The sequence below is a fragment of the Idiotropiscis lumnitzeri genome, unplaced genomic scaffold (genome assembly GCF_059441095.1).
Source record: "Idiotropiscis lumnitzeri isolate Australia: NSW breed Sydney's pygmy pipehorse unplaced genomic scaffold, RoL_Ilum_1.0 HiC_scaffold_150, whole genome shotgun sequence".
Classification (NCBI taxonomy): Eukaryota; Metazoa; Chordata; class Actinopteri; order Syngnathiformes; family Syngnathidae; genus Idiotropiscis; species Idiotropiscis lumnitzeri.
The window spans coordinates 272,501-282,500 of record NW_028283688.1 but is presented as its reverse complement, the minus strand read 5'-3'; positions in this window follow the sequence as shown (position 1 = coordinate 282,500).

Here is a 10,000-nt window from a genome sequence, read left to right as displayed (position 1 = left end):
GCGGCGCCCGCGGGAGACGGCCTCCCGCGGGGTTACCCCCGGCGGCACCCCAGCCTCCCTCGTTGTTTTTTCTCTCTCATTTTTTTCGGACGTGGGCTACCGAAATTTCCGTTACCGATTCAGCCCCCGTGCGCGGTGAGGAAGTCGGCTGGGCCTCGGTATGTACTCGGTCCGTAGAGGCCGCGTTACCGCGTGGCGGTCAGTCGCGGGAGGGAGCCGGAGCCGCCCGCACGCCCGCGACCGCAACACGCACTCGGAGGCGGCGTCTTCTGACAGACGCCGGTAGGGTTTGAGAAACATGCTTTTTCGGAAAGGACCGCTCGGCTGACGCGGGCCTGGGCTCCCGCACCCCTCTCGTGGCGGGGCACCCGCGAGCGCGGCGGAACTCCCGTGTAGGACATCTCTGGGCCCGTGTGGCCGACGGGCACGCGACAGGGTCGTCTCGGTCTCGCGACGAAAGCGGTTTCGCGCTGGTTGGTGCGCTAGAGGTCGATCCGCAGGCCGAAGGAACCGTCCACCCGAACACCCCGGCGCGAGGCCGGGGCCGGCAGGGGCCCTCCGATGGCGGGTCATGCTTGCCAATCGGTCAGTGGTTGGTGTGGTGCAGTATATGTCAGGGTGTGGGTGCGAGATGGGCCGGGAGGACCGCTCCTCCTGCGTCGGACCCCGAGTCATAGGAAGTGCCGTTTTGTCACAACCCCAGGGGTGGGGTGGGTAACGGTAGGGAAGTGCCGGCCAACGCGCAGAGGTCGACCCGCAGGCCGAAGGAACCGTCCACCCGAACACCCCGGCGCGAGGCCGGGGCCGGCAGGGGCCCTCCGATGGCGGGTCATGATTGCCAATCGGTCAGTGGTTATGTGTGTGCTGCGGTGCCGGCCAACGCTCAGAGGTCGACCCGCAGGCCGAAGGAACCGTCCACCCGAACACCCCGGCGCGAGGCCGGGGCCGGCAGGGGCCCTCCGATGGCGGGTCATGATTGCCAATCGGTCAGTGGTTATGTGTGTGCTGCGGTGCCGGCCAACGCTCAGAGGTCGACCCGCAGGCCGAAGGAACCGTCCACCCGAACACCCCGGCGCGAGGCCGGGGCCGGCAGGGGCCCTCCGATGGCGGGTCATGATTGCCAATCGGTCAGTGGTTGTGTGTGTTGCGGTGGGGCCGGGAGGACCGCTCCTCCTGCGTCGGACCCGGGTCATGGGAAGTGCCGTGTGGCGGTGGTGGGGCCGGGAGGACCGCTCCTCCTGCGTCGGACCCGAGTCATGGGAAGTGCCGTGTCGCGGGGCCGGGAGGACCGCTCCTCCTGCGTCGGACCCGAGTCATAGGAAGTGCCGTGTGGCGGGGCCGGGAGGACCGCTCCTCCTGCGTCGGACCCGAGTCATAGGAAGTGCCGTGTGGTGGGGCCGGGAGGACCGCTCCTCCTGCGTCGGACCCGAGTCATAGGAAGTGCCGTGTTGCGCTGGTGGGGCCGTGCCCGCCAACAGCCTTCAGTGGTCGGATACCACGTTTGCAAGCTCCCCGCTGGAATGGGGACTTAGAAGAAATGAGGGGAAAATTCCCCCGGAGCTCCGTGCCTGAGGGCGGGCTGTGAGCCGCGCCGCGTCCGCCAACAGCCTTCCATGGTCGGACACCATTGTTCGCAAGTTGCCCGCTGGAATGGGCACATAGAAGAAATTTCGAGGATAACATCCACCAGAGCGCCAGGGCGGCCGTTATTGCAGTATGCGTCCGCCTGGCAGCTCTCTTCCGCGGGAACCATTGGGCAATTTCTTTCACGGAGGTGGACATAGAAGAATTTTTGTTACTAAAAACGTGGTTCCTAAAAATGTGCCCCAGGTGTTTTGGAAAACCCGGGTAAACCTGGGAAGTAGGCAAATGACCCTCTGACTAGGGGGAAAAACGTTTGCCTACTGCAGCGCCCCTAATGCAATTCGGCGGAACTGCAACGCCCCTGGTCGCCTAAACGCTACCCCTGGTCGCCTAAACCTCACCCCTGGTCGCCTAAACCTCACCCCTGGTCGCCTAAAAGTCACCCCTGGTCGCCTAAATTGTCAACCCCTGGTCACCTAAATTGTCAACCCCTGGTCGCCTAAAGGGGACTTAGAAGAAATGAGGGGGCAAATTCCCCCGGAGCTCCGTGCCTGAGGGCGGGCTGTGAGCCGCGCCGCGTCCGCCAACAGCCTTCAGTGGTCGGATACAATGTTTGAAAGGTCCCCGCTGGAAAGGGGACTTAGAAGAAATGAGGCAAATTTCCCCGGAGCTCCGTGCCTGAGGGCGGGCTGTGAGCCGCGCCGCGTCCGCCAACAGCCTTCAGTGGTCGGATACAATGTTTGAAAGGTCCCCGCTGGAAAGGGGACTTAGAAGAAATGAGGCAAATTTCCCCGGAGCTCCGTGCCTGAGGGCGGGCTGTGAGCCGCGCCGCGCCCGCCAACAGCCTTCAGTGGTCGGATACAATGTTTCAAAGTTCCCCGCTGGAAAGGGGACTTAGAAGAAATGAGGCAAATTCACCCGGAGCTCCGTGCCCGAGGGCCGGCTATGAGCCGCGCCGTGCCCGCCAACAGCCTTCCACGGTCGGATACAATGTTTCAAAGTTCCCCGCTGGAAAGGGGACTTAGAAGGAATTTGTCAAATTCACCCGGAGCTCCGTGCCTGAGGGCCGGCTATGAGCCGCGCCGTGCCCGCCAACAGCCTTCCTTTGGTCGGATACAATGTTTCAAAGTTCCCCGCTGGAAAGGGGACTTAGAAGAAATGAGGCAAATTTCACCGGAGCTCCGTGCCTGAGGGCGGGCTGTGAGCCGCGCCGCGCCCGCCAACAGCCTTCCTTTGGTCGGATACAATGTTTGAAAGTTCCCCGCTGGAAAGGGGACTTAGAAGAAATGAGGCAAATTTCCCCGGAGCTCCGTGCCTGATGGCGGGCTGTGAGCCGCGCCGCGCCCGCCAACAGCCTTCAGTGGTCGGATACAATGTTTGAAAGTTCCCCGCTGGAAAGGGGACTTAGAAGAATTGAGTAAAATTCACCCGGAGCTCCGTGCCCGAGGGCCGGCTATGAGCCGCGCCGCGCCCGCCAACAGCCTTCCTTTGGTCGGATACAATGTTTCAAAGTTCCCCGCTGGAAAGGGGACTTAGAAGAAATTTGTGAAAATTCACCTGGAGCTCCGTGCCTGAGGGCCGGCTATGAGCCGCGCCGTGCCCGCCAACAGCCTTCCACGGTCGGATACAATGTTTCAAAGTTCCCCGCTGGAAAGGGGACTTAGAAGAAATTTGTAAAAATTCACCCGGAGCTCCGTGCCCGAGGGCCGGCTATGAGCCGCGCCGTGCCCGCCAACAGCCTTCCTTTGGTCGGATACAATGTTTCAAAGTTCCCCGCTGGAAAGGGGACTTAGAAGAAATTTGTGAAAATTCACCCGGAGCTCCGTGCCCGAGGGCCGGCTATGAGCCCCGCCGTGCCCGCCAACAGCCTTCCACGGTCGGATACAATGTTTCAAAGTTCCCCGCTGGAAAGGGGACTTAGAAGAAATTTGTGAAAATTCACCCGGAGCTCCGTGCCTGAGGGCCGGCTATGAGCCGCGCCGTGCCCGCCAACAGCCTTCCTTTGGTCGGATACAATGTTTCAAAGTTCCCCGCTGGAAAGGGGACTTAGAAGAAATTTGTAAAATTCACCCGGAGCTCCGTGCCCGAGGGCCGGCTATGAGCCGCGCCGTGCCCGCCAACAGCCTTCCACGGTCGGATACAATGTTTCAAAGTTCCCCGCTGGAAAGGGGACTTAGAAGAAATTTGTGAAAATTCACCCGGAGCTCCGTGCCTGAGGGCCGGCTATGAGCCGCGCCGTGCCCGCCAACAGCCTTCCACGGTCGGATACAATGTTTCAAAGTTCCCCGCTGGAAAGGGGACTTAGAAGAAATTTGTGAAAATTCACCCGGAGCTCCGTGCCCGAGGGCCGGCTATGAGCCGCGCCGTGCCCGCCAACAGCCTTCCACGGTCGGATACAATGTTTCAAAGTTCCCCGCTGGAAAGGGGACTTAGAAGAAATTTGTGAAAATTCACCCGGAGCTCCGTGCCTGAGGGCCGGCTATGAGCCGCGCCGTGCCCGCCAACAGCCTTCCACGGTCGGATACAATGTTTCAAAGTTCCCCGCTGGAAAGGGGACTTAGAAGAAATTTGTGAAAATTCACCCGGAGCTCCGTGCCCGAGGGCCGGCTATGAGCCGCGCCGTGCCCGCCAACAGCCTTCCACGGTCGGATACAATGTTTCAAAGTTCCCCGCTGGAAAGGGGACTTAGAAGAAATTTGTGAAAATTCACCCGGAGCTCCGTGCCCGAGGGCCGGCTATGAGCCGCGCCGTGCCCGCCAACAGCCTTCCACGGTCGGATACAATGTTTCAAAGTTCCCCGCTGGAAAGGGGACTTAGAAGAAATTTGTGAAAATTCACCCGGAGCTCCGTGCCTGAGGGCCGGCTATGAGCCGCGCCGTGCCCGCCAACAGCCTTCCACGGTCGGATACAATGTTTCAAAGTTCCCCGCTGGAAAGGGGACTTAGAAGAAATTTGTGAAAATTCACCCGGAGCTCCGTGCCCGAGGGCCGGCTATGAGCCGCGCCGTGCCCGCCAACAGCCTTCCACGGTCGGATACAATGTTTCAAAGTTCCCCGCTGGAAAGGGGACTTAGAAGAAATTTGTGAAAATTCACCCGGAGCTCCGTGCCTGAGGGCCGGCTATGAGCCGCGCCGTGCCCGCCAACAGCCTTCCACGGTCGGATACAATGTTTCAAAGTTCCCCGCTGGAAAGGGGACTTAGAAGAAATTTGTGAAAATTCACCCGGAGCTCCGTGCCCGAGGGCCGGCTATGAGCCGCGCCGTGCCCGCCAACAGCCTTCCACGGTCGGATACAATGTTTCAAAGTTCCCCGCTGGAAAGGGGACTTAGAAGAAATTAGGCAACTTTCCCCGGAGCTCCATGCCTGAGTGCGGGCTGTTTGCCGCGCCGTGCCCGCCAACAGCCTTCAGTGGTCGGATACAATGTTTCAAAGTTCCCCGCTGGAAAGGGGACTTAGAAGAAATTATGAATATTTTTGTTTCTAAAAACGTGATCCCTGAAAATGTGCCCCAGGTGTTTTGGAAAACCCGGGTAAACCTGGGAAGTAGGCAAATGACCCTCTGACTAGGGGGGAAGAACGTTTGCCTACTGCAGCGCCCCTAATGCAATTCGGCGGAACTGCAACGCCCCTGGTCGCCTAAACGCTACCCCTGGTCGCCTAAAAGCTACCCCTGGTCGCCTAAAAGCTACCCCTGGTCGCCTAAACGCTACCCCTGGTCGCCTAAACGCTACCCCTGGTCGCCTAAACGCTACCCCTGGTCACCTAAACGCTACCCCTGGTCGCCTAAACGCTACCCCTGGTCACCTAAACGCTACCCCTGGTCGCCTAAACGCTACCCCTGGTCGCCTAACTGACCCCTCGTGTGTGGGGATCAACGTTTGCCTACTAGGGCGTCCTCCGGCGGCCTCTCGGCAGTACTGCAGGCCCATTTTAGCCGAGCCCATTGAAATGAATGGGGGAATTTTATACGTTTTTGCCTTTTTTTCCCCCCCTCGTTCTTTTTGTATTTATTCATTTATTTCAACTTTTACCGACTCAACCGCCCTCCGGCGTGCCCTCGGCGGTCCCGCAAGCCCAATTCGGCCGAGCCCATTGAAATGAATGGGGGAATTTTATAAGTTTTTGCCTTTTTTCCCCCCCCCCCTCGTTCTTTTTGTATTTATTCATTTATTTCAACTTTTACCGACTCAACCGCCCTCCGGCGTGCCCTCGGCGGTCCCGCAAGCCCAATTCGGCCGAGCCCATTGAAATGAATGGGGGAATTTTATACGTTTTTGCCTTTTTTTTCCCCCCCTCGTTCTTTTTGTATTTATTCATTTATTTCAACTTTTACCGACTCAACCGCCCTCCGGCGTGCCCTCGGCGGTCCCGCAAGCCCAATTCGGCCGAGCCCATTGAAATGAATGGGGGAATTTTATACGTTTTTGCCTTTTTTTCCCCCCCCCTCGTCCTTTTTGTATTTATTCATTTATTTCAACTTTTACCGACTCAACCGCCCTCCGGCGTGCCCTCGGCGGTCCCGCAAGCCCAAATCGGCCGAGCCCATTGAAATGAATGGGGGGATTTTCTACGTTTTTGCCTTTTTTCCCCCCCTCGTCCTTTTTGTATTTATTTACTTATTTCAACCTTTACCGACTTAGGGGCCACTTGGCACCGCCTGTGCCCGGGGAAGGTGCTCATATTCGGCTTCACTGTCAGGCAGCATGCACTCCTCCTCCGGAGCTTCCATTTGGGCAAACTTAGGGGCCGCTTGGCACCGTCCGTGCCCGGGGAAGGTGCTCCTATTCGGGCCAAGTGTGACACACGCCCGCCCTCCTCCTCCGGAGCTTCCATGAGGGTAAACTTAGGGGCCGCTTGGCACCGCCTGTGCCCGGGGAAGGTGCTCATATTCGGCTTCACTGTCACACAGCATGCACTCATCCTCCGGAGCTTCCATAAGGGCAAACTTAGGGGCCGCTTGGCACCGCCTGTGCCCGGGGAAGGTGCTCATATTCGGGCCAAGTGTGACACACGCCCGCACTCCTCCTCCGGAGCTTCCATTTGGGCAAACTTAGGGGCCACTTGGCACCGCCTGTGCCCGGGGAAGGTGCTCATATTCGGCTTCACTGTCAGGCAGCATGCACTCCTCCTCCGGAGCTTCCATTTGGGCAAACTTAGGGGCCGCTTGGCACCGTCCGTGCCCGGGGAAGGTGCTTCTATTCGGCTTCACTGTCACACAGCATGCACTCCTCCTCCGGAGCTTCCATAAGGGCAAACTTAGGGGCCGCTTGGCACCGTCCGTGCCCGGGGAAGGTGCTCCTCTTCGGGCCAAGTGTGACACACGCCCGCCCTCCTCCTCCGGAGCTTCCATGAGGGTAGACTTAGGGGCCGCTTGGCACCGCCTGTGCCCGGGGAAGGTGCTCATATTCGGCTTCACTGTCAGGCAGCATGCACTCCTCCTCCGGAGCTTCCATAAGGGCAAACTTAGGGGCCGCTTGGCACCGTATGTGCCCGGGGAAGGTGCTCCTATTCGGCTTCACTGTCATGCAGCATGCACTCCTCCACCGGAGCTTCCATTTGGGCAAACTTAGGGGCCGCTTGGCACCGCCTGTGCCCGGGGAAGGTGCTCCTATTCGGGCCAAGTGTGACACACGCCCGCACTCCTCCTCCGGAGCTTCCATTTGGGCAAACTTAGGGGACGCTTGGCACCGCCCGTGCCCGGGGAAGGTGCTCATATTCGGGCTAAGTGTGACAGACGCCGGCCTATTACCCCCGGAGCGATGGAGCTGGGGGCGCTCGCTCCCCGCCCGTGCCCGGGGAAGGTGCTCCTCTCCGGCCTAAGTGTGGCAGACGCCCGCACTCCTCCCCCGGAGCTTCCATTAGGGCAAACTTAGGGGCCGCTTGGCACCGCCTGTGCCCGGGGAAGGTGCTCATATTCGGCTTCACTGTCAGGCAGCATGCACTCCTCCTCCGGAGCTTCCATTTGGGCAAACTTAGGGGCCGCTTGGCACCGCCTGTGCCCGGGGAAGGTGCTCCTATTCGGGCCATGTGTGACACACGCCCGCACTCCTCCTCCGGAGCTTCCATGAGGGTAGACTTAGGGGCCGCTTGGCACCGCCTGTGCCCGGGGAAGGTGCTCATATTCGGCTTCACTGTCAGGCAGCATGCACTCCTCCTCCGGAGCTTCCATTTGGGCAAACTTAGGGGCCGCTTGGCACCGTATGTGCCCGGGGAAGGTGCTCCTATTCGGCTTCACTGTCATGCAGCATGCACTCCTCCACCGGAGCTTCCATTTGGGCAAACTTAGGGGCCGCTTGGCACCGCCTGTGCCCGGGGAAGGTGCTCCTATTCGGGCCAAGTGTGACACACGCCCGCACTCCTCCTCCGGAGCTTCCATTTGGGCAAACTTAGGGGACGCTTGGCACCGCCTGTGCCCGGGGAAGGTGCTCATAGTCGGCTTCACTGTCAGGCAGCATGCACTCCTCCTCCGGAGCTTCCATTTGGGCAAACTTAGGGGCCGCTTGGCACCGTCTGTGCCCGGGGAAGGTGCTCATATTCGGCTTCACTGTCACACAGCATGCACTCCTCCTCTGGAGCTTCCATTTGGGCAAACTTAGGGGCCGCTTGGCACCGTCTGTGCCCGGGGAAGGTGCTCCTATTCGGGCTAAGTGTGACACACGCCCGCACTCCTCCTCCGGAGCTTCCATTTGGGCAAACTTAGGGGCCGCTTGGCACCGTCTGTGCCCGGGGAAGGTGCTCCTCTCCGGGCTAAGTGTGACACACGCCCGCACTCCTCCCCCGGAGCTTCCATTAGGGCAAACTTAGGGGCCGCTTGGCACCGCCTGTGCCCGGGGAAGGTGCTCATATTCGGCTTCACTGTCAGGCAGCATGCACTCATCCTCCGGAGCTTCCATAAGGGCAAACTTAGGGGCCGCTTGGCACCGCCTGTGCCCGGGGAAGGTGCTCCTCTCCGGGCTAAGTGTGACACACGCCCGCACTCCTCCCCCGGAGCTTCCATTAGGGCAAACTTAGGGGCCGCTTGGCACCGCCTGTGCCCGGGGAAGGTGCTCATATTCGGCTTCACTGTCAGGCAGCATGCACTCCTCCTCCGGAGCTTCCATTTGGGCAAACTTAGGGGCCGCTTGGCACCGCCTGTGCCCGGGGAAGGTGCTCCTATTCGGGCCATGTGTGACACACGCCCGCACTCCTCCTCCGGAGCTTCCATGAGGGTAGACTTAGGGGCCGCTTGGCACCGCCTGTGCCCGGGGAAGGTGCTCATATTCGGCTTCACTGTCAGGCAGCATGCACTCCTCCTCCGGAGCTTCCATTTGGGCAAACTTAGGGGCCGCTTGGCACCGTATGTGCCCGGGGAAGGTGCTCCTATTCGGCTTCACTGTCATGCAGCATGCACTCCTCCACCGGAGCTTCCATTTGGGCAAACTTAGGGGCCGCTTGGCACCGCCTGTGCCCGGGGAAGGTGCTCCTATTCGGGCCAAGTGTGACACACGCCCGCACTCCTCCTCCGGAGCTTCCATTTGGGCAAACTTAGGGGACGCTTGGCACCGCCCGTGCCCGGGGAAGGTGCTCATATTCGGGCTAAGTGTGACAGACGCCGGCCTATTACCCCCGGAGCGATGGAGCTGGGGGCGCTCGCTCCCCGCCCGTGCCCGGGGAAGGTGCTCCTCTCCGGCCTAAGTGTGGCAGACGCCGGCCTATTACCCCCAGAGCGATGGAGCTGGGGGGCGCTCGCTCCCCGCCCGTGCCCGGGGAAGGTGCTCCTCTCCGGGCTAAGTGTGGCAGACGCCGGCCTATTACCCCCGGGGCGATGGAGCTGGGGGGCGCTCGCTCCCTGCCTGTGCCCGGGGAAGGTGCTCATCTCCGGGCTAAGTGTGGCAGACGCCGGCCTATTACCCCCGGAGCGATGGAGCTGGGGGGCGCTCGCTCCCTGCCTGTGCCCGGGGAAGGTGCTCATCTCCGGGCTAAGTGTGGCAGACGCCGGCCTATTACCCCCGGAGCGATGGAGCTGGGGGGCGCTCGCTCCCTGCCTGTGCCCGGGGAAGGTGCTCATCTCCGGGCTAAGTGTGGCAGACGCCGGCCTATTACCCCCGGAGCGATGGAGCTGGGGGGCGCTCGCTCCCTGCCTGTGCCCGGGGAAGGTGCTCCTCTCCAGCCCCAGGTCGCCTAACCCCCTTACCCCTGGTCACCTAAACCCCTTACCCCTGGTCGCCTAAACGTCTCACCCCTGGTCGCCTAAACCCCTTACCCCTGGTCACCTAAACGTCCCACCCCTGGTCGCCTAAACCCCTTACCCCTGGTCACCTAAACGGCCTACCCCTGGTCACCTAAACGTCTCACCCCTGGTCGCCTAAACCCCTTACCCCTGGTCACCTAAACCCCTTACCCCTGGTCGCCTAAGTGGCCCACCCCTGGTCACCTA